Below are 19372 nucleotides of genomic sequence, written 5' to 3'. Positions count from 1 at the left end.
TAAGCTGTGTGATCCAGTGCTGGAAATCCATACCGTCAGTACCTGTCATTTCTGCTTGGTGAGGACAGGTCAGGAGAAAATGTGAGCCAAGGGATATTTTGGTGAGGAAAAAGATTGGGCACCACTGCCAGGATGACCGCGCTTTCTGCAGCTCCTGCTGTGGGGGCACCCGAGGAAGGGGACAGAATGTCCTGAGACTTGCTGGGGAGAGTGGGGGAAGAGCTGGGATCGAAGCTGTACCCTTCAGGCACTGACCACATAACCGTCCATCCTCCATGTGTGCACTGTTCACGTGGGCAAAATCAGTCATCCCAGCAACAATCAGCTGTTGTGTAAAACGGAGGCTGTGTATAAGCAACAAGTCCAGCTTTCTACCTTTGGGGCATCTGAACTTTTTTCTTCTTTCATTAAAGCCCACTGCTTGTGCAGTGCAGAGTTTGGGAAAGAAGCATCTTCAAGATGATAAAGAGTGTGCACTAAAGATCCCCATTAAAAAGCCAATTTCATAAATGCCCTGAGGCCTTCCTATGAACCTTTAATATTGTTAGTACAGGTTATCTACATAAAAGAAGAGCCACCGTGTCAAATTTCAATATAGTTTAGTTTAATATAAATCAATTTCCAAAAGGACTAACTCTGGTTCCCGATAAGATGGAATTAAGTGCATTTGTCCTTATTCCTTCCACAGAGTGTAACAAAAACCCCCAAACATGAGACATGAGACAAAGACTCTAAGGGCCCAGAAAAGAAACCAGACTGACTGCAGACCTTGGGGAATGAGGGGCAGCAGAGCTGTGAGTTCCCTCAGTTTTCTTCATGCTTCCCCCTAGATCTGGGAATAGACACTGGAGATGCCAGCACACCAGGAATGCAAATGGTCACAGACCAAAAAGCCCCAAGAAAAGCCTATTACCTCTACCCAAAGGACAGGGAAAGGGTCAGCCAAGAAGCCAGAAACCAAGCACCATACACAAACCCCACCTCCTGTCCGGAGAGCCCTAGTGGGAAGCCAGGGCTTCTAGAGTACCACCCCTCCTGATAGTAACCAGGTGGTGTACCCCTTCCTCCCCCAGCAGTGTCAGTAGAGTCCTGCTAAAACAGAAGATCTAAATAAAATTCAGAGATTCAAATGTATCCCAAATATTCAGGATATGATTTAAAAATCACATGTCAAACCAAGAATCAGGGAAATTTCAACTTGAATGAGAAAAGGTAAATGACAGATGCCAACACTGAAACAGCAAAGATTCTGAAATTATCCAAAAAGGATTTTAAGCCACTCATCAATATGCTTCAGTCAGTTAACCATTAGGAAACACACTTGAAACAATTTAAAAATAGGGGTGCCCGGGTGGCTCAGTGGTTGAGTGTCTGCCTTTGGCTCAGGTCATGATCCTGGGGTCTTGGGATCAAGTCCCCACGGGGAGCCTGCTTCTCCCTCTGCCTATTTCTCTGCCTCTCTCTCTGTGTCTCTCATGAATAAATAACATCTTTAAAAAAAAGAATTTAAAAATAGAAATTCTTGGCAAAGAAATATTAAACAAAGAACCAAATGGGAGTTGCAAAACTGTAAAGTACAATAACCAAAATTTTAAATGCTCACTGGATGGATGGGCTCCATAGCAGAATAGAGATGACAGAGTAAAGAATCAGTGAATCGGAACAAAGAGCTATAGAACTTATCTACTGTGAACAGAAAATAGAGTGAAAAAGGATGAACATAGCCTCAGGGACTTGTGGTACTACAAAAAGTGACCTATTCATTTCATCAGGGTTCCAGAAAGAGGAGGAAAAGAGACTGAAGCTAAAAAAGTACTTGAATAAATATGTCTGAAAATTTTCCCAAATTTGGCAAGAGACATAAACCTACAGATTCAAGGAGCTGAGTGAACTCCAACCAAAAACACAAAGAAATCTACACCATGATACAGTGTCCTCAAACTTCAGGGAAGACAAAGAAAAAATCTTGAAATCAACTAGAGAGAATGGATGCATTGCTTACAGAAACAATGATCTGAATGTCAGTGTATTTCATATCTGAAAACATGGAGGCCAGAGGAAGTGGCACAATGCTTTTCAAGTGCTGAAAAAAAATAATTGTCAATGCAGAGTTGTATATTCCATGATACTATCCTTCAGAAATGAAGGTGAAATAAAGACATTCTCAGGTGACAGAAAACTAAGAGAATGTGTTGCCAATAGATCTGCTGTAAAAGAACTACTAAAGGAAGTTCTTCCAACAGAAAGGAAATGGTAAAGGAAGGAAATGAAGCATCACAAATAAAGAAAGAACAGAGCAAATATAACAGACTATTCTCTTGAATTAAAAAAAAAGTTTGAGAGTTGAGGCAAAAGTTATTAACGCTATATGATACAGTTCTCAATATATATAGAAAAGAATACAAGAGGATTATAAAGGGGACAGGATAAAGGAAGCTAAATGGACATGAAGTTTGTATACTTCCACTTGAGGCAGTGAAATGTCGAGACCAGTAGATTGTGATTAGTTGCATATGTATAATCTAAAGAAAGCACTAAAATAAGCATACAAAGAAAAATACTCTGAAACACTGCAGATAAAATGAAGTTCTTAAAAATATTCATGTAACTAACAGGAAAACTAAAAGGGAAATGGGAACAATAAATAGAACAAACAAATCAAGTTTTAAAAATGGCAAATATGGGATGCCTGGGTGGCTCAGCAGTTAAGCGTCTGCCTTCAACCCAGGGTGTGATCCTGGAGACCTGGGATCAAGTCCTGCATCAGGCCCCCTGCATGGAGCCTGCTTCTCTTTCTGCTTCTGTCTGTGTTTCTGCCTCTCTCTGTGTCTCTCATGAATAAATTTTTAAAATCTTAAAAATAAATTAAATAAATAAAAATGGCAAATGTAAGCCCTATAATATCAATAATTACATTAAATATAAATGGTCTAAATTCACAAATATACAAAAAGAGACCAGCAGGATGGCTTTAAAACATGACCCAACAATATGCTGTCTACAAGAAATTCACTTTGAATATGATATAGGTGGGTTGAAAGCGAAAGGATGAAAAGAATATACCATATAAACATTAATTGAAAGGGGAGTTGCTGGTGTGAGTCCTGGACACTTGCCTGGAGAGGTCTAATGGACTGCTGCCATGTGTTAAGTGAGGTCACCAACCAGCTTAGAGGTTTTCAGCTCAAACTGTGTATGGCTATAAGCTCAGACAGTTGCAGATCACTAAGTGTCCTTATGTTACAGTGATGCTAAAAGTGGCAGATCATTCAGGCCATGTAAAGAATAAGTCCTTTGAAATGACAACTCCACAATTTCAGAATTTCTACAAGCAGTTTGGGGAAATTGCTGCAATTATTGAAACTGTGTGAAAACTGTTTACTTTGATAAATTGCTATCATCATTCTAAAATCATGGGCTTCACTTTCTGCAACAAAACTGCATAAGGGGGCAGCCTGGGTGGCTCAGCAGTTTAGCGCCACCTTCAGCGCAGGGCCTGATCCTGGAGACCCAGGATCGAGTCCCACGTCGGGCTCCCTGCATGGAGCCTCCTTCTCCCTCTGCCTGTCTCTCTCTCTCTCTCTCTCTCATGAATAAATAAAATCTTTTTTTAAAAAAACTACATAAGGACCAAAGGATATATATTGAATGAAAATTGCATTTTGGTCTTTCAATTTTTTATTTTATTTTTTTAAGATTTTATTTATTTATTTATTCATGAGAGACATAGAAAGAGAGTGAGAGAGAGGCAGAGACCCAGGCAGAGGGAGAAGCAGGCTCCATGCAAGGAGCTCGATGTGGGACTCAATCCCAGAACCCAGGATCACGCTCTGAGCCACCCAGGCATTCCTCCATTTTTTACATAATAGTCAGAAAAACAGGAATTAGGGGTGATCAATGCACAACTTTCTGAATGTACTAAGAGCCATTGAATCAAACACTTTAAATGATGAACTCTGTGGTATGTGAATTACATCTCAATTTAAAAATTAAAAAAAAAAAGAGGTGCCTAGGTGGCTCAGTTGGTTGAGTGTCTGACTCTTGATTTTGGTTCAGGTCATGATCTAAGGGTTGTGAGATCAAGCGCTGCATCAGGCTCTGTGCTGGGCATGGAGCCTGCTTAAGATTCTTGAACTCCCTCTCTTTCTGCCCACCTCCCCACCCCTCATGCTCTCTCTCTCTAAAAAAAATCGGTAAAAAGAAGAGTGGTTATATTAATATCAGATAAACTTTGGAGCAAAGAAAATTACCTGAGACAACAAAGGACAGTACATAATGATAAAAGTTTCAGCCCACCAACAAGACATAGCAATCCAAAATGTGGATGTATGCAGCAAACAACAGAACTTCACATTTTTGAAGCAAACCTGAAAGAACAGAAAGGAGAAGTAGACCTGTTCACATTTATACTTGGAAACTTCAATACCTCTCTCAACAATTGATAGAATTACCAGTCAGAAAATCAACAATGATATAAGGAACTAAATAATACCATCAAGCAAACAAGACTGAATTGATATTTGTACAACACTCTACCTAATAACAATAGAAACACATTCTTTTAAAAAAAAAAGATTGTATTTTTTTATTGATAGAGACAGAGAAAGAGCATGAGCAGGGGAGGGGGAGAGGGAGAGGAAGATGCTGGCTCCCCACTGAGCAGGGAGCCCAACATAGGGCTCAATCCTAGGACCCTGAGATCATGACCTGAGCCAAAGGCAGACACTTAACTGAGCCACCCAGGCACCCCTGAAACACATTCTTTTTTTTTAGTGTTATGTTTATAGTTTTTTTTAATAATAAATTTATTTTTTATTGGTGTTCAATTTGCCAACATACAGAATAACACCCAGTGCTCATCCCGTCAAGTGCCCCGCCTCAGTGCCCGCCAACCAGTCACCCCCCACCCCCCGCCCTCCTCCCCTTCCACCACCCCTAGTTAGTTTCCCAGAGTTAGGAGTCTTCCATGTTCTGTCTCCCTTTCTGATATTTCCTACCCATTTCTTCTCCCTTCCCCTCTATTATTTATATTCCCCAAATGAATGAGACCATATAATGTTTGTCCTTCTCCAATTAACTTATTTCACTCAGCATAATACCCTCCAGTTCCATCCACTTCGAAGCAAATGGTGGGTATTTGTCATTTCTAATGGCTGAGTAATATTCCATTGAAACACATTCTTTTTAAGCACGCATGGAATATTCACAACATAGGCCAGATCCTGGTTCATAAAACAAACCTGAATAGATTTAAAAGAATTAAAATAACACAGAATGTGTTCACTAATGATGGAATCAAACTAAGAATCTATATCAGAAAGATATCAGGAAATTCTCCAGATCCTTGAAAATGAGAATTCTAAATAATCCATGGAATATTAAACAACAACAATATGTCGAATTAAAATGAATATGCAACATATCAAAATTTGTGAGACACAACCAAATCAGTGCTGAGAGTGAAATTTATAGTATTAGATGTTTACACTGCAAATGATGTAAGGTCTCACATCAATATTCTAAAAACCCACCTCCAGAAACTAGAAGATAAAAGTAAACACAAATCAAGCAGAGGGAAACAAGAACAGAAATCAGTAAAATTGAAAACAGAAAAACAACAGAGAAAAATCATTGGAACAAAAACCTGGTTCTAAAAAAAGATTAAGAATTGGATAAACCTCTACCAAGGCTAAAAATAAAGAGAAGACAAATTACTAATATCAGCAATGAAACAGGATCCCACTACAGAATTCACAGACATTAAAAGGATAAAAAACACTAAGAATAATTCTACATACATAAATTTGACAACTCAGGTGAAATGGACCAATTCCTCAAAAAGCACAAACTACCATAATTCATCCAATATGAAGTAGATAATTTGACGTTTTATCTATTTAAAAATTGAAATAATCATTAAAAGACTCCCAAAAACTAAATCTTCAGGCCCATATACTTTCAATGGAGAATTCTACCAAATATTTAAAGTAGAATTACCACTAATTCTACATAGTCTCTTCCACAAAATTATGAGGCCAGTATTACCTGATACCAAAACTAGACAAATGCCCAAAAAACCCCAGTATCTCTCATGAACTTAGATGTGAAAATCCTCAACAAAGTATCAGTAAATCATATTCAACAATATGTGGAAAAATTTATATATCACGACTAAGTGGGGTTTATTCCAGGATGAAAACTGGCTTAGTTTCAATAATCATGAAATCCACCATGTTAACAAGCTAAGGAAGAAAAATCACATAATCCTATCAACTGATGCAGAAAAGGCATTTCCATCCATTAAAGATACTTAACATCTGGTTCATGATAAAAATTCTCAGCAAACTAGGAATAGAGGGAAACTGCCTCAACTTGATTTTTAAAAATTCTACATAAACCTACATATAACCTCATTCTTTATGGTAAAAGACTGAATGACTTCCCCCCTAAGATCAGAAACAAGGCAAAAGATGTCTGCACTTGCCATTCTTATTCAGCATAATACTAGAAGTCCTAGCCAATGAAATAAGGTAAGAAAAGGAAATAAAAGCCATAGTGACTAGAAAGGAAAAAATAAAACTGTCCCTATTTGCAAATGATATGCTTATATACATAGAAAATCCCAAGGAATACACACACACACACAACTAACAAATAAATTCAGTAAGTTTGCAGGATACAAGATCAATATTAAATATCTACTTGATTTATATATACCAAAAATGAACATTTTAAAACCAAATCTTAAAACTCATACTATTTACAATCACTGAAAATAAATGAAATATTTAGATATAAATATAATAAAACAAGTAAATGACTTGTAGGCTAAACTACAAAATACCAGTAAAAGAAATTAAACAAGATCTGAATAAAAAGAGACACTTAACCATGTTCATGTATTGGAGGACTCAACAATAAAGATGTCTAAATCCCCCTAAATTGACCTATATAGAGATTTTAGAAAATTCCTATCAGATTCCATCAATGCTTTTTGTAGATATAGACAACATTATTCTAAAATTTACATGGTAAGGCAAAGAAACTAGAATACCTAAAAACCTTTCTGGAAAAGAATAAAGTAGGAATAATCATTCTATTCAGTGTTAAGATAGATATAACCACATTAATCAGAATAGTGTGGTATTGGTGGAAGGACAGACTCATAGATCAGTGGAGCAGTAAAAACCCAGAAACAGACCTACATATGTGTATGGCTAACTGATTTTTGACAAAAAATAAAAAAGCAATTTATCGGAGGAATGATCATCTTTTCAGTAAATGGTGCTGAAACAGACCAACCACAGGCAAAAACTAACCCTTTACCTAAACCTCACACTTTAAACAAAACCTAACACAAAATGAACCATAGAATTAAATGTAGATATAGATAAGCTTATCCTAAAATGTATAAGGAAAGACAAAAATATAAAATATCAGAAAGCACAGGAGAAAATCTTCAGGACCCTAGGGCTGGGCAAAGAGTTCTTAGACACTGCAGCAAATGCACAATCCACAAGAGAAAAATTGTTAAGTTGGACTTCATCAAAATTTACAAACTTTTGGCTTGCAAAAGATCTTGTTAATATGATATAAACACAAAATAAGATACAGACTGGGAGAAAATACTTGCAACCACATATTTACCAAAGGGCTTTTATCTAGAATATATAAATAACTCAAAATGCAAGAGCAAAACACAAAGAATCCAATTAGGAAATGGGCAAAACACCTCAACCAACATTTCACCAAAGAGGAGATCTGGACAGCAAGTAAGCACACAAAAGATGTTCAATGTCACTAGCCACTGGGATAATGCAAATTAAAAACCACAAGGACAATAACCACTACATACCTAACAGAACAGCTAAAGTACAACACAGTAACAATGCCAAATCCTGGTGAGGCTGCACAGAAATCTGATCTCTCATACACTGCCGTTGGGAATGTCAAATGGTTTAGCCACTCTGACAAAGTCTGGTAGTTTATTATAAAAAGCAAACATACATTTACCATATGATCTAACAATTGCACTCCTGGGCATTCATCTCAGAGAAAGGAAATGTAATGTCCACACAAAAACCTATACACCAATATTTCATAGCAGCTTTATTTATAATAGTTAAAAACTGGAAACAATCCAAATGTCCTTCAGTGGGTTAATGGTTAAACAAACTGTGGTACATCCATACCGTGGAATACTACTCAGCAATGAAAACGAAAGAACTATTGATACACATGACAACCTGGTGCCCCTCCAGTGAATTCTGCTGAGAATAAACAATCTCAAAAGATCACATATTGCATGATTCCATCTATATAGCGATTTTGAAATTACATCTAGAGATGAACAGATTAATGTTTGCCATGGAAAGGTGGGATGAGGTGGGGTATATGGTTATAAAGGGGTAGCCCAAGAGATTTTCTTTATGCTGATGGAACAGTTCTGTGTTGATTGTGGTAATATTCACACATATCTACATGAGATCAAAGTACACAGGTCCATGTACTCACATACACACAAAAGGAGTATGTGTAACAACAGAGGCCTATAGATTGTACTAATGTCAACTTCCTGGTGTTGATAGTGACCTACGGGAAATATGTGACCCCTGGGAAAAGCTGGGTGAAGGATACGCTGGACCTCCCTGTACTGTTTTTGCAACTTCCTAGGAGTCTACAATTATTTCAAAATAAAAAAATTCCCTCTGCCAACTGTTTCTTTGTGCAGTGTGTCTACCTCTCCATTTGAGTTGTCTTAAAGACCCAGAAACAATGTAGCAGTAATTCACCAAGTGCTAAATGTTGCCTGGTCAGATCACCTGTCCTAACAAATATCCTGTTTATGGACACAGTACCAGCCCCACCTCTGGACCCAAAAGCACTCTTTAAATCCTTTTATTAAAAATCTTTTTAAAAATTTATTTTCTCTACCTGTAAGTTGCTTTTCACTCAAGTTCAAATTTTTTATCAAATCGCTGGCAGTACAAGGTGGGAGGAGGGGAGCTCTGAAAGCTCTGTGACTGCCTCTCTGGAGTCTTTGAAGAGCCATTCTGAAGCCCAGCTAATCCAGGCTGGGCAGTCCTCGGTGTACCAAAAGCAACCTTATAAGGCCCTTTCCTTCTTCACACTGCAAATGGGTTCCTGTCCTCCTATACTTCCTGAAGGTTACCAAACCGGGGGCAGGGGTGCTTACATACCTTCCAGTCCTGATGTCTACCTCCATGGAGCCCATAGCCCCCAAGTAGGACCTTAAAAACCTATCAGTTAATTTCCTAACATTTTCCCATTATTTTGGGTTGTGGGTTTTTGGGTTGGTTTTTGTTTGTTCGTTTCTGTTTTTGTTTTTGTTTCTTTGAGAGTGAGCACTCGAGTAGGGGTGGGTGGGAGAGGGAGAGAGAAAGAATCTTAAGCACACTCCCCACTGAGTGCAAAGCCTGCAATGGCTCAATCTCATAACCCTGAGATCATGACCTGAGCTAGAAATGAAGAGCTGGACACTCAACCAACTAAACCTTGTGTTTAAAACATAAACATATCCAGGACGCCTGGGTGGCTCAGTGGTTGAGTATCTGCCTTTGGCTCAAGGCATGATCCCAGGTCCAGGGATCAAGTCCCACAGCAGGCTCCCTGCAAGGAGCTGGCTTTTCCCTCTGCCTATGTCTCTGCCTCTCTGTGTATGTCTCCCATGAATAAGTAAACAAAATCTTTAAAAAATAATTAAAAATATAAAACAGCAACATATCCATGAGTTCTTAATGTGATGGTTCCCTCAATTCTTAAGCACCAGTGTCTTAGATACAGGATTAAAATTTTAATTCATTCCAGATTTCACTCTTTGTAATACTTTGGGGCCCTATTCATTTGAAGCTATGAAATATTCAATTTTGTGTGCAAATTTAAAAACCAAACACTCAGTTTATCAGCAAGCTTCAGTGACCAAGTACCTAGCACTGCCCTTTTTATCCCTCAGGTGCTGGATGTTTGACAATTAAGAATTAAATTTGAAGCTACTAACACATCTTGGTTAAAACGATTCCCATTTACCCAGAATCTGGAGAAAATAAAAATGTTTGCTACTGCCTGCAGCACCTGAAATGAGTGTAGAGCCTTCTGGATATTCTGAAGACAAAATTATTTAAAGACCTATCCTGGGCTCTCTATTCTGTTCTATTGATTTAGGTGTCTCCAGTGCCATACTGCTTTGATTACTATAGCTTTGTCGTATACTCTATACTCTTCTTTTTCAAGACTGCTTTGGCTATTCAGGGTCCTTTCAGGTTCCATACAGATTTTAGGATCATTTGTTCTAGTTCTGTGAAAAATGCTATTTGTCAAAGAAGACATAAAGACAACCAACCAACACCTGAAAAGATGCTCAAGGGGTGTCTGGGGGGTGCAGTTGGTTAAGCGTCCAACTCTTGGTTTAGCCTCAGATCATGATCTCAGGGTTCTGAGATCAAACCCCACATCTGGCTCTGCACTCAGTGCAGTCTGCTTAAGATTTTCTCTCCCTCTCCTTCTGCCCCTCCTCCATGAGTGCTCTTTCTCTCTCTCTCTAAAATAAATCAATCTTTTCTTAAAAAAAAAAGAAAGAAAAGATGCTCGACATCACCAACCATCAGAAAAATGCAAATCAAAGCCATAATAAGATAATGCTTCACACCTGTCAGAATGCCTAGTATCAAAAAGACAAATATTACGTGTTGACAAGGATGTAAAGCAAAGGGAACCCTCGTGCACTGCTGGTGAGAATGCAAACTGGTGCAGCCAAAATGGAAAACAGCATAGAGATTCCTGAAAAAATTGAGAACTACCATACGATCTGGCAATTCCATGTCTGGGTATTTATCAAAAGAAAATAAAAATACTAACTCAAAAAGATATATGCATCTTCATGTTCATTGCCCATTATTTATAAGACCCAAGACATGGAAGCAACTGAAACGTCCACAAACAGATGAATAAAGATGTGTGTGTGAATAAAGAAGATATATATGTATATATACATACACAAACATACATACACACAATGGAATATTAATAAGTCAGAAGAAAGAATAAAATGTTGCTGTTTTACGACAATACGGATGGACCTAGAAGGCATTATGCTAAGTGAAATAAGTCTAGGAAAGACAAATATCATATAATTTCACTTACACGTGTAATCGAAAAAAACAAATGAACAAACAAAACAGACTCATACAGAGAACAAACTAGTGGTCGCCAGAGGGAAGAGGGGTAGGGGAAGGGGTGAAATAGGTGAAGGGGATTAAGAGGAACGAATTTCCAGTTATAAAATAAATAAGCCACGGGGTTGCAAAGTACAGCACAGGGATGTGGTCAATAATAATTCGTAGTAACTTTGCATGGTGACAGATGGTAACTACCACTTACAATGGTGATGACTTCGTATGTATATCAATGTCAAATCTCATACCAGAAACGAATACGTTGTATGTCAACTATACCTCAATTTTTAAAAACACCTATCTTGTATGATAACAGAAAACAGATAATAAAAAAACTCTGGGTGCAATTAATTTACAGAATTTTTTTTTAAATAATTCTCCTTTTTTATTTATGATAGTCACAGAGAGAGAGAGAGAGGCAGAGACACAGGCAGAGGGAGAAGCAGGCTCCATGCACCAGGAGCCCGATGTGGGATTCGATCCCGGGTCTCCAGGATCGCGCCCTGGGCCAAAGGCAGGCGCCAAGCCACTGCGCCACCCAGGGATCCCTAATTTACAGAATTATAGAGATTTCACTCTATCGCTATTTTGAGAAGCACGTGTAAAAAGGGTTGTTTTAAAAATATGTGGCATCTAAGGGTCAAGTCTCTCCTTAATACTCAATTCACAAAATCACTTGCACTTTATTTTTTTTAATAATAAATTTATTTTTATTGGTGTTCAATTTGCCAACATTACAGAATAACACCCAGTGCTCATCCCGTCAAGTGCCCCCCTCAGTGCCCGTCACCCACTCACCCCCACCCCCCGCCCTCCTCCCCTTCCACCACCCCTAGTTCGTTTCCCAGACTTAGGAGTCTTCATGGTCTGTCTCCCTTTCTGATATTTCCCACACATTTCTTCTCCCTTCCCCTTTATTCCCTTTCACTATTATTTATATTCTCCAAATGAATGAGACCATATAATGTTTGTCCTTCTCCGACTGGCTTACTTCACTCAGCATAATACCCTCCAGTTCCATCCACGTTGAAGCAAATGGGGGTATTTGTCATTTCTAATGGCTGAGGAATATTCCATTGTGTACATAGACCACAGCTTCTTTATCCATACAACAAACTGATCATTTACTTAAAGTTTCAAAGTCTGGGACACCTGGGTGGCTCAGCGGTTGAGTGTCTGCCTTCGGCTCAGGGGGAGATCCCGGGGTCCTGGGATGGAGTCCCACATGGGGCTCCCTGTGTGGAGCCTGCTTCTCCCTCTGCCTCTCTCTGTGTGTCTGTCATGGATAAATAAGTAAAATCTTAAAAAAAGAGATTCAAAGTCAATTGAATTTAAATACTAAAAAAAATAAAGATTCAAAGTCCTACACCAAAGACTTGAGTGTATTTTGCCTCCTTTGCTACAGTTCTCCTGGTATTTAAATGACCAGCCGGGGACAGGCCCGTGGCGCAGCGGTTTAGCGCCGCCTTCAGCCCAGGGCCCGATCCTGGGGACCCGGAATCGAGTCCCACATCGGGCTCCCTGCGTGGAGCCTGCTTCTCCCTCTGCCTGTGTCTCTGCCTCTCTCTTGTAAATAAATAAAATCTTTAAAAAAATTCCGCGTTAAGGAGGGTCCGCCTCGTGTTGCGCCCGGGCTGTTACACTAGATGCTGGCAAGCTGAATTTCAATAGAAATAAAGAAACTCAAGTCTGCGGAGCAGAGGCGGCGGAGAGGCAGGTACCGGCCGCGGGGCCCCCAGAGCAGCAGCCGGGCACGGACGTCTCCCTTCGCTCCTCCCATCGCACTTGCAGATTTTTTTTTTTTTTTTTGGCGCTTGTAGATTTTTTTTACCCGCCCTTCGGCCAAGTTTTCCTCCGCCGACCAGGGTGACACCCGCCCCCCCCCCCACGCACTTGGCCCAGGTGAGGCCCCGGGCTGACTTGGTAGGTGCTGGGCTGGCGGCGGGGTGGGGTGCGGGGCGGAGATTTCCGGGCATTCAGCAGGACCCGTTATCAAGGGCGACGTCCCTGCCGGCCCATTGTGACCGCCTTCCTCCGGGGCCACTCCAGGACGGACGGGCCGAGCGCGGCGTCAGCCTCCTCCGCGGCTGCTCCGCCGCTCGCTGCTCGCGGGGGCTTGTCCCGACCGCCCGGCCCGGCCGGCCTCGGGGCAGGACGCCGCCACCTTCGATCCTCGGTCCCCGCGGGCCCCGACTAAGCTCTAACCTTGCTGTTTTCACCTCCAGTCGGTGAGCCGGCGGTGCTAAGGAAAACGGAAATGACTGGCAGTGTTTACGGCAAAAGGGCCATTAAGTTAGTGGCGTGTGTGTGTGTGTGTGTGTGTGTGTGTGTGTGTGTGTGTTTTCTTTAAGGGAGCTGCTTGGGGAGAATGTGAAAATGATACTTGAAATCCCAGAAATGTCAAAGGGCAAGCATCCCCTCACTGGGACTCTGATGTGTAATAGGAAACATTTCGTTTGCTCACACAACCGCACCCCCCAAACAGCCTGGAGATGGACTTCAATACCATCAGTGTTAGAAATTATTTCCAGACTTTCAATGTGAAAAATTAAGTAGCAGGGCGGGAGCCAGTATATTTGCACCAGTCATACTCTCTTTTTTTTTTTTTTAAGATTTTATCATTTATTCATGATAGACATAGAGAGAGAGAGAGAGGCAGAGACACAGGCAGAAGGAGAAGCAGGGCCCCCCTGCAGGGAACCCGCCGCGGGACTCGATCCCGGGACTCCAGGATTGCTTCGCGCCCTGGGCTGAAGGCAGGCGCTAAACCGCTGACCCACCCGGGGATCCCCTAATTGCTTTTTTTTAAGATTTTATTTATTCATGAGAGACCTAGAGAGAGAGGCAAAGACATAGGCAGAGGGAGAAGCAGGCTCCCTGCGGGGAGCCGGATGCAGGACTCGATCCCAGGACACCGGGATCCCGACCTGAGCCAAAGGCAGACCTCAACCGCTGAGCCACCCAGGTGCCCCTGCAACAGTCATACTTAATACTTATTTTTTATTTATTATTTTAATTTTTATTTATTTGTGATAGTCACAGAGAGAGAGAGAGAATGAGGCAGAGACACAGGCAGAGGGAGAAGCAGGCTCCATGCACCGGGAGCCCGACGTGGGATTCGATCCCGGGTCTCCAGGATCGCGCCCTGGGCCAAAGGCAGGCGCCAAACTGCTGCACCACCCAGGGATCCCAACAGTCATACTTAATACTTGAAACAACTCTCACTTCCGGTGAATACAGAGAATGAGTTTTAATTAAAAATAACAAAAACACGACCTCACAAACAGACAAAACTCTTGGCCTGGGGAGTAGGGGGAGACACCAGGGGAGAAGCCACTTGCTGGCATCTGGGCAACCCATGTGCAGCTAAGCTGCCCCCTACCCCCTTGCTGCTCACAGGAGGAGAAAAGGACTCACTTCTCTGCTTCAGAATTCCAAGGAAAACCAACACATGCGAGACATTGGTCAAGTCCCAGAGTCAACAAGAGCCAAAATTAAATGGCCATCATGTTTCCTCAACAGAACAGGATAAAAATAATAACTGGCTTCTAGCTTTATCATGCCCACCCCCAGCGGAAAAAGTCCCAAGTTTCTGAGCTCACTTGCAAACAAAATGAATATGCTCCAAACCAGTATTTATAAAACTTGGAAACAGCTGACTCGGCCTAGTTGGCTTTTGTTTTTTCCTTTCATTGAGCTGCTCCGAGGTATAATTTCAATCGGCATACATAATTGCTTTTGTGAGTAAAGTCATTCCGACTCAAGTAAAGGAACTGAGTCAGTATCTTACAATATGTGTTTGATTGCCCACCTGCAAATGTTTGTCATCCACCAAGTGGGGGTGTCACAGGTTAGCAAGGGCACGGGGCTGGGAAGTGGTGGAGCTTGGATCTGTCATTCGGGCAGCCGCTGGGCCCCCACAGGAGTGGCCCCTGGTCAACTTTAGGGTTCACAGGTTAGGATGGCTAGTCAGAATACAGAGTCTGTCCCACACTCCAGGTATCTCTTCCTGTACATGAAGGCACTGTCTGCCCTACGCCTCATCTAGCCCTGTCCATGGTTGATGGGTATAAAATGGCCCCATGGCGGTGCCTGGGTGGCTCAGTCACTTGAGCATCCAATTCTTGGTTTCAGCTCAGGTCATGATCTCCGGGCCATGAGATCGAGGCCCACAGCGGGTTCCGTGCTCAGTATGGAGTCTGCTTGAGATTCTCTCTCCCTCTCCCTCTGCACACCCCCTCTCCCGCACATTCATATTCTCTCTCTCTCTCTCAAATAATAAATCTTCAAAAATTTATTTTTGTGCCATTTCAAAAATGGCACAAAGGCCAAGAGCAGGTTCATGCTGGCACAGGATGTCGGAGCAGGTAAATCAGCCTTCCCCTGGGCCCATAGGACTGCCAGAGATTGCCATATTTAGGAGCATGACATGAGTTTTTCCTGAGCTCAAAACTATTTCTTTCTCTCTGTTGAGAAATAAAAATAAAACAAAATAAATTTAAAAGGCATTCAATAATGGTGGGAATTTTGTTGTTCTTTGGGAGGGTGTGTTCATGTGTGTTTATTTTCAGCCCACAATCTCCTTTTTGCAAAACAGTCCCTTTTGCCATCCCTAGCTGGGGAAGGTGGGGGGGGGGGGGGTGTGCAGAATACCCAGAAAGGCAACAAAAGGGTAACCTTTTTTATTGTTTGTAGAACCTGAAAACTGTATTACTTTCCTCTATTATATCTGTGTTGGCGATGCCCTTTATTAGAGCAAGGAACAGTATCTGCTTTTATGGCTTCTAAAATCCGTATATTCAACATATGCCAGCTCTAGGCTATTTGAAAGGAAGTCCTATTTTTAAAACACTATCTTGCAGGGCACCTGGGTGGCTCAGTGGTTGAGTGCTGGCCTTTGGCTCAGGATGTGATTCCAGGGTCCTGGGATTGAGTCTCACATCAGGCTCCCCGCAGGAAGCCTGCGTCTCCCTCTGCTTATGTCTCTGCCTCTCTCTCTGTGTGTCTCTCACAAATAAATACATAAAGTCTTTAAAAAAATAAATAAAACACTATCTTGATTTTAGTCTTTTTGGCTTAATATTCCCATAATCTCTCTGAAGCAGTGACGAGTCCTTTCCCATCAAGTCAGGTCTCAGGCATGGGGAGAGTGACCTCAAAAGCTCTGGGGCCTTTTCCCCACTGCTTACCTGATCTGTTATATCAGAACTGCTTCCCTTAGCCTCCCAAGTTCGTGCTGGTGGCTGCTCCTAACTTCCCTCAGTGCCTCATCTTCACACAGAAGAACTCACGGTCTCGAACCTGCTCCCCGTACCTCACAAATGTTTCTGGCACCTTCTATTTCTGACTTTCAATTAGGCTGGCTTCTCTGCCTCCAACCCCTGCTGGTTACCCTGACCAAATGACACTAATCACACAATATTAATCTCTCCAAGCTGGCCCTCTAGACGTTTGTGTCTCAGGCTAGATTTGAGACATCTTGCCGCCAGGGCCCAGGGGTTGCCCTGCATCCTCACGGCTCGCCCCGTGCCTTCCGGGGTTCCTTTTAACACCGGCCCGGGAGACTGAACAGAAAGGGCTTCCATTCCATGCACAAACACTTCCATTCCATGTGCAAAAACACATCTGCCTCAATGGCTGTTTCCAGAATGTCGCTCTACGGCAAAGCTCCCAGCCACTCACACTGACTTTCAGGGGGAGGGCAGTCTGCTCACTCTGAACAAGGTCATCCTTGATGGCCATCCTTGAAGTCAACCGTGGTGGCCATCCTTTACCTCCTCTTAACCTCTGAACTGACAAATATCCGCTATGGGCCAATGCTCCAATTTCTCCCCTGCATCCAGCATGATGGTCTTGCACACGAACAGGGCCAGCTGCAGATGTCACACCCGGACGCTGGCGAGGTGCCTGCAGGCTGTGGGGGGAGTGTGTGGGGGGTGCAAGGCCGAAGGGTTCCAACTCTCATGAAGACATCACTGAGCTCTGCGACTTCTCTCCAATTGAAACTGCTTCCTGTTCAGCTCCCAAAAGGCTCGCCACTTCCTTGCGTTCTTGAACTTGGGCCAGGGCTATTCCTTGGTCCCTACTGTTCTTAATTGTCTACTGCACTTAGGCAGAAAGGTTTCTTTGAATGGAGCCAACTCCTTCAGTTCCACCGCGGGGTAAGAAGATGAGGAGCCCGGAGACCTCCCGAAGAGAGGTTCGCTTCTAAGTCGCCTCATTCAGCTGGAAGGGCAGGCCCAGAAAGGCGAGACCGGTTTAGCTTTTGGAGTTTCTGGGCTGTTCATGCGGAGGGCGGCCTGAGAAAAGGCAGACTGAGGAATTTTAAGCCAGCTACTTATAAATATTTTTTAAAAGCATCACTCGGACTATTTATACTACATTTGTATTCATGGGAAGAAAATCTTTACCCAGGCTAAAAAAAACCCTCTTTGAAAACCCTCTGAATCCTGTCTCGGCAACTGCAAACGGGGGCTCCTGCCCTACACCCACCGCCCCCCTGCCCCAGACTACAAAGGGGGCTCTCAGGAGCACAGAGGAAATGTCGGAAGGGTTAAGCTTTATTTAAAATCAGCCAAATCTCCCCAGCGCTAGTGTCCTGAAACAGTGGGGAGTTCAAGTCAACAGGCACTACCCCCTGCCCCAGGACCAGAAGGCCACCCTAACACGGAGCTCGCTAAGCCTGCCCTCACCCATCAGCGCGGTTTTATAAAAAAAAAAAAAAAATGAGCATTTTTATTTCAAAGTGTATCCGGTCCTTCAAAAGGATCACAGGAATGACGCCTGCCAAATACAAGTGGCCTGCAGGAGGGCTTAAGCAGGCGATTTCGTCTGGTCACCATGACACCAAGGTGTAGGCAATCATTCACCCTCTGAGATGCCCCGTGGAGTCAGAGAAAGCCGGGGTTTGGGGAGGAAGCATTTTTCCAGCCAGCACGCCAGCCAAAATGAAAAAAATTCGGTAAAATGCACATTGGTGAAAGTCTGGCAAACAGGACACTCCCAGAAACAGCTGGTTGGGAGTGAACACTGGGGCCAACTTTGAAGAACTCTACCTCTCAAAATGCAAAACGTGTACACCCTTTGCTACATAAGACCACCCTGCTGGAGAGGTTTTTCTAAGAGATCTACTTGCGTGTATGCACATGACACCATTAAAAATGTAGCAATGAAATGCTGGGACTAGAAACTAGTGAAATGTTACATACTCCTATAGTGTTTTCCTAGGTTTCATTATTTTATTTCTGTTATCTTTGTTTTATTTTTTTTTAAAGATTTTATTTTATTTACTCATGAGAGATACAGAGCGAGAGAGAGAGAGAAGCAGAGGGAGAAGCAGGCTCCATGCAGGGAGCCCGACGTGGGACTCGATCCCGGGTCTCCAGGATCAGGCCCTGGGTCGCAGGTGGCGCTAAACCACTGCGCCACTGGGGCTGCCCTCTTTATTTGTTTTAAACCAATTACATTTTATTTCACTTTTTATTTCACTTTTCAGAAGGGAGAGGGAAAGGAGAGAGAGGGGTAGAGGGAGAATCTCAAGCAGACTCCCCGCTGAGCACAGAGCTGGACAGGGGGCTCGATCTCACAACCTGAGATTGAGATCATGACCTGAGCCAAAATCAAGAGGCAAATGCCTAACTGACTGAGCCACCCAGGCTCCCCTATTTCTGTAACCTTCAGATCATACCTCATAAATAAGATTTTGTCACAACTGGATTTAGTGGAAGCAGAGGCATCAAGTACACACTTCTGAAACATAAAAAAGGCAAGGGAACAGTGCCTTAGAAAAAGTTATTCGTGGGATGCCTGGGTGGCTCAGCAGTTGAGCATCTGCCTTTGGCTCAGGGCATGATCCCGGGGTCCCAGGATCGAGTCCCATATTGGGGTTCCTGCATGGAGCCTGCTTCTCCCTCTGCCTGGATCTCTGACACACACATTCTCTCTCTCTCTCTTTCATGAATAAATAAATAAAATCTTGGAAAAAAAGGTTATTCATAAAAGATCACCAGAAAAACCCCTAAACAAAAGCTAAATAATTCATCATTAAGTTTAATATGAATAGGTACAGATTTAGTACAGTGAGCTAGCATTAGGTTTCTTGCTTAAGCCCATAAATCTTTCCCTAAACACTACTGATCCTCTAAAGGATAAATGCATGAACTTAGCAGTACTTTAGACAC

At 42.4% G+C, this 19372-nt stretch overlaps 1 protein-coding gene and 1 pseudogene across 1 annotated transcript in view; one reads left to right on the top strand and one right to left on the bottom strand.

Annotated features, from left to right (window-relative positions):
• Positions 1–19372, bottom strand: part of CHST7 (carbohydrate sulfotransferase 7) — a 29364-nt gene that overhangs the window by 560 nt on the left and 9432 nt on the right. The gene's annotated exons all lie outside the window — the stretch shown is intronic.
• LOC106558414 lies at positions 2840–3491 on the top strand (annotated as a pseudogene).

This window comes from Canis lupus, chromosome X, assembly GCF_011100685.1.
Source record: "Canis lupus familiaris isolate Mischka breed German Shepherd chromosome X, alternate assembly UU_Cfam_GSD_1.0, whole genome shotgun sequence".
Lineage (NCBI taxonomy): Eukaryota > Metazoa > Chordata > Mammalia > Carnivora > Canidae > Canis > Canis lupus.
The sequence above is the reverse complement of the archived record's forward strand: the minus strand, read 5'-3'. Positions and strand labels throughout refer to the sequence as shown.